This window comes from Mus pahari, chromosome 6, assembly GCF_900095145.1.
Source record: "Mus pahari chromosome 6, PAHARI_EIJ_v1.1, whole genome shotgun sequence".
Lineage (NCBI taxonomy): Eukaryota > Metazoa > Chordata > Mammalia > Rodentia > Muridae > Mus > Mus pahari.
The window spans coordinates 58,005,127-58,011,126 of NC_034595.1; the positions used below are offsets into that span (position 1 = coordinate 58,005,127).

General features: G+C 45.5%; 1 protein-coding gene across 1 annotated transcript in view; it reads right to left on the bottom strand.

Moving 5' to 3' along the window:
- The window catches only part of Tceanc2 (transcription elongation factor A N-terminal and central domain containing 2), a 37,743-nt gene that overhangs the window by 19,579 nt on the left and 12,164 nt on the right, over nucleotides 1-6,000 (bottom strand). The window lies entirely within an intron of this gene.

Here is a 6,000-nt window from a genome sequence, read left to right on the forward strand (position 1 = left end):
GGCGCAGTGTGCAGCCAGCATTTAGAAAGGGAAACGGGCTGGGCGGTGGTGGCACACGCCTTTAAACCTTGGGAGGCAAAGACAGGCGGATTTCTGAGTTTGAGGCCAGCCTGGTCTACAAAGTGAGTTCCAGGACAGCCAGGGCTACACAGAAAAACCCTGTCTCAAAAAACCAAAAAAAAAAAAAAAAAAAAAAAAAAAAAAAAAACGAAAAAAAAAAAAAAAAAAAAAAAAAAGAAAGGGAAACCGTGTCTGGGAAAGGGGCAAGGACAGCTAACAGGGAAGAGGAGTAAGGAGAACCAGTAAGGATAAGAGAGTCGCTGGGTCACACCCACTCCCACAGCTGCCCCTTGTGAAGTCCAGCTAAGGCTATCTGAGGAACTGTTTCTCTGCTCCATTCTCAGTCCTTCTTGCTTGCACCATGTCTTGTCCTGTGACCAGAGCCACACTCTGCTCCCATGGGTCACTCCCTCCCTCACACCTGTTGCATGTTTGTTCACTGCCATCCTTTTCCATGAACCATCTCCATCTACCACCACACACATGAACCATCCCCATCTACCACCACACACATGAACCGTCCCCACCTACACCAACACACACATGAACCGTCCCCATCTACCACCACACACATGAACCGTCTCCACCTACCACCACACACATGAACCGTCCCCACCTACCACCACACACATGACTTCTGTTTCTTCTCTGTGCTTTTTTTTTTTTTTTTTTTTTTTTTTTTTTTTTTTTTTGGTGGTGGTGTTGTTTTGAAATAAGGTGTCTGTACCCAAGAACTCACTGTGGAGTCCAGGATAGCCTCAAACCCACAGGGCAATCCTCCTGCCGTAGTCTCTTCAGCGCTAGGACTATAGATGTGACTTGCTATGTTCAGCTAGGGCAGAGACCTTTATCGGTGTCGATCATGGCATCCATGCCAGTGCCTGGCACTCGGCAGGTGTTGCAGCTTCACTGGCTGATGCAATAGAACACTGTGGCAAAAGTAACTTAGGGAAGCAGGGCTCACTGGGCTGCAGGTCCACTGCTGCTGGGGCGGGAGGGAGGAGCTTAAAGCCTACGACCACAGTCAAGGGCAGAGAGAACGTAAAAGTCATGTCTTACCTGCTTGCGCTCAGCACGTTCTCTTTACCATCACATAGTCAAGGGCCCCAGACCAGGCAGTGGTGCCTCCCACAGTAGGTGGGGCCTTCCTCTACCAACTATCAGTTGGGACAATCTCCCAAAGAAATGTTTATAAGAAAGTGGATTCAGAAAATTCCTCAAGGCTCTCTTCCCACGTGATTCTAGGTTGAGCTGACAGTTTAAAAGTAGCCAGCATAGCAGGCACTGAATAACTACTCGCTGAACAAATGCCTGGATGGCCACCCATGTGGTCTCCCTTTCCCTGGTATCCCTCACCTTTACCTTCTCTTCGTCACCGGAAGCTCCAGTCATGCATCAATGCTAACTGCATCAATGGTTACAAGTGTATTTGTTTAGTGTTACAAGTGTATTTAGTGTTATAGGTTGCTAATAAGATATTCTACGAAATATTTTCATGAATTACTCTGAATTAAAACCAAAACCAAAGATGGACAGTTTTGTTTGTCTATTCATTTTGGCAGTGCTGGGAATTGAACCTAGGGACTTGTGCAAACTACACACGAGCTCCACCATGGAACTACATTCCAAGCCCAGTTTTCTTCCTTAATGGGATTTCTCTTAGCCTATTACATAAGAAATTAGGATGAAAACCCCTGGTACAGAGGAGACAAGAACTCAGCACTGTCTAAGCTTGCTGGAACCCAGAACCCTTCCTTCAAGAGTTCTGGGGAAAACTCACTAGAAGACACGGCACTGGTTATAAAGTCCAGACGTGGCTGACTGTGCAGCTGTCTGGTTTCTTCCCAGGCAGGCCCACCTAGACCTGCTGCTGCCACCCTCCCCAGCCATCCATGCTCTAGTGCGCTGTTTCGGGACTTTAGGTTTTCCCTTCCCTCCTCAGGCCTCTGCTCATTCCGACCTACGGAAAGCACGTGTCTGTGAAAACCCTTCCCACTCCACGGAGAGAGGAGAGTGCCATTGCACCCCCACGGGCTCCAGTGCACAGCCTTACTTGAGTCTTTTCAAAGGTCGACTGTAAGTATACAATCACATGCTTCCTTTCTAAGCAAGACCTGAGGATCTTACCAAGGCAGACCAGGCATCACTCTCTGGCATAAGGCATGGTACGTTAAGGCCCTTGCTGATTGTCACGCTGCTCATTAGTTTAAGAGGCCTCGCCCTGTAAGCTTCCTCCGAAGCTAACTCCTCTCACTTGACTGGCTCCTTCTCATTAGTGTTCAACACCCCGAGTCTCTCCTCCCTGAAAACCCTGTTCCCATCCATTTCCTTCCTCCTCTTCCTGTCACCCCTTCTCCTCTCAGAAGCATTTTTCTTTTCTGCTCCCCTCCTTTGCTCCTCAAGCTCCTGCCCCCAACCCTGCTTCTGAGATGGTACTAAAATTACTAATCACTTTTTTTTATAACCTATTCCATTTTTAGACTAAGTTTATTTGGCACAGTGACCAGCTCAGATATGACTGACCGTATCTCCCTCAAGACCCTGCTTCTTTCCTTTCATTCCAATGATAACATTCTCTTCTGCTTCTCTGGCCAACTTTCTCAGTATGGTCCTACAAATCCCTTAAATATATCTGAGTGCATCAGGATTTTGAACTTGGCTCCTTGTTTTCCTTATAGTCACCCTGAAAAGGCTTATCTATTTCTGTCTCCTTACTCCCTATATGTTGATAGTAATAAATAATTCCCACTGAAATGGTTATAATCTTTCTTTAGTTTCAGCTTTATCCATCCAATACCTTTTCTGTTGGGTTTGTTTTGTCTTGTGAAACAGGGTTTTTCTGTGTAGCCCTGGCTGCCCTTGACTCAAAGATTTCCTCGCCTCTGCCTCCTGACTGCTGGGATTAAAGGCTGCATCTGATGTCTTTTTGGACATTTCCTCTGGGATGTTCTATGGTTCTAGAGGAAATAGGAAATATGAAAAAATGAAAATGGCTTTGAAATAAAGAGCTCATGAATGAGTTAGAATCGGCAGAAGAGAGAATTAGTAGTTTGGAAGACGTGTATCTGAAGAAATTACCTAGAATGCCGAGAGAGATGACAGGATAAAGACTATGACATAAAACTATGAAGAACAGGTTTAGCACCATTCTACCTGTACGTTCTCAGGAGGGACTCGAGAAGAGAGAATGGTTATAAGCCGGGCGTGGCGGCTCATGCCTGTGACCCCAGCACTTGAGAGCCTGAGGTAAGACAATCACAAGTTTGAGGCCAGCTTGGGTACATAGTGAGTTTCAGGCCAACCTGGAGTACACAATGAAACTCAGTTTCAAAAAACCAACCAAAGAAACACACAACAAATTGCGGCTTCTGTATGGGTTGTTGTTTTGTGCTTTTTGGATCTCTGGCTCTGGGGACTTCAGCTGCTGTGAGGGGCAGCCATAATGATAGGACATGTGACAAGGAACTGAAGGCCTTGTCTGAGCAAGCCTCTAAAGTATGCATCTAGGAAGGCCCTCGGATGACCGAAGCTCTAAGCAACAGCCGATAACAAGCTTTTAAAAGACAAGGAGGGGTGGGGTACACCTCTGATCAGTTTTTAGGAGTTGGAGATAAGAGAATCAGGGGTTCAAGATCATTGTAAACTACACAGCCAGACTGACTGTAAGAGCCCTACCACCTCACACCAAACCAAACCCACTCTGAGCCAGAACCACTCCGATAAACTGGCTCCTGGATTGTTGACCACTAGAGAAACTATGAGAAACAATACTTTCTTAAGCAGCTACATTTTAGGGAAATTTTATATAGTAATAGATAACTAATATATTGTCAGATTGCTTATAAAAAGCCTTCTCCATCTGGTTCAGACTGTCTCTCAGCTGCATTTCTTGCCATACTCTCTGGCATATTACATTTTAAATACACCTAACAACTCGGAGCTTTTGGAACATGACCATGTTCTCTCCCACACCTCCACCCTCCACGAAGCTTCCAGGATGCATCCTCTGCCTGACACATTCCTCAACACGCTCTTCCCTACTTCCACACACTTGGCTAACTTCTCCCCATCGTCAGAGCACTGTCTTATTAAACTGCCTACGTTTCCATCAGATTTAAAGCTCCAGAAAGAAGGGAGCAATTCCTGTCTCCCTTATACCCCATGGCTCCCAGCACACAGAAGACACTCCATAGATACTTGGTGCTTACGTCCAACAAGGTAGGGAGGCAGGAAGGCTAAAAGTTGAAGCATAAACATTCTCAGGAAGTGATCCAAATAAGCTTTTCATCTGATATAGCTGTAAAGGAACCAAGAACCCTTGGCAGTCCATGCAATTTCAAGTTTAAGGAAGGCTCGATAAGGTCAGGGTTCAAAAGTTGGATGGATTCCAATTCCTGCTAAGTCAAACCTCTTGGTAGTTCTATTCCGGCCCTTGGCTGGAATCTCTGGATACCTGACACACCCATTCTTGTAAACACTCACTATACTCAGCGGTCAAACAAATGGTTTGCAAAATCCTCCCCTGTTGCGTCTTTTAGGACAATCCTAGCTTATTCTGTTGAGATTTAAGGTCTGATCACGTATGGCATCTGTGGTATATGTCTAAACAGGATCACATACATACATATATGCATCAATAAACACGTCACAAAATATTAAACACTAGTACCCTCTACTGGTGGAAAGACCTTACAGGCTCATGTGAATGGTCACATCGCCCTCTAGCGTCCACAACCTATAAAGACAGCAAATCCTGCAGCAGATGGTAGCATCTCCTTGGCTATAATGATAGGGTTTTATATTCTTTAAGCATCTAATTTCCTCAGATTCTGGTTTATATTACAGGGGTGCAACTCTAAGACTCTTGGGGGCTCCCTGGGGACTCTGTAAAGCTCTTCCCAGCTGTTAGTGACAGGGTGATGCTGCTCTCGCCTGCATCTCAGGAACAGGAGGTCAAGGGGAGACAGAGGAGGCGATGGCGGTACTGGTGAGGGCAGGAGCAGCAGCTGTGAAGGACTGCCCTGGACTCCCTGGGGAGCTGAGAGCAGCTTGAGGAACACATGTTGTTCTTCCCGTGCATATTATCCACAGTTGTGTGCTGTACTAAAACGGCAACTCAGTGCGCTCCCTCCCTCACCTCTGAAATCTCTCCCAAGCTATAATAAATGACACAGTGGCAAATGTTGCTATCGTTTTGTTTTATAAACAAGGCTTCGCCAGTTATTGCCACTGATGGCAAATTAAGCTGCGTTTCTTCCAGGATTTAACTGAATCACCACCTCCTCTATGCAGCCTTCCTGAAGTCCCCAGATTATAGTGACTGGCCTATCCTTTCCGATTGCATGCAGACTCTCCAGGTCGAGTGGACAGAGTGTCACATGTGCTTATTTATAGCTAGAGTGGGGTACCGCTGCTGTACATCTACACTACTGCCTCTCTACCAAGCCCTCATCCCCACAAGGTCACAACCAAGTCTTAATCATTTTGCACAGCCAGCATCAAGCACACTCCAAATGTTACCTGTATGTAGTCTATACGGTAAGCATAGATATTGGACACATGCTTTTAAAACCTTCTATAATAAGTTATTTTATGCTAGCAACTCCACTAACTAAAAGGTGGGGGAGGTATAGTAAGGTGGCTCAGTGGGTAAAGGTGCTTGCCACCAAGCCTGACAACCCAAGTCTGGTCCCAGGACTCACATGTGTACATTGTGGCAAACACACCCAAGCCCATTCCCGACACACAATACAATGAAAGCAGAAAGTTTAAAAGATTGAGGGCTGTGTTTTGTGTATTTTCACTTCAGTTTAAAATTTTTTTACTATATAGTAGTATATTTTACTATATATCACTATTTTTTACTATAAATTCCCAGCCTGAGGCTAGTATAGTGTTGTAAACAACGGTCCCCTCCAGCAAGTGTGGAAAGCACATATG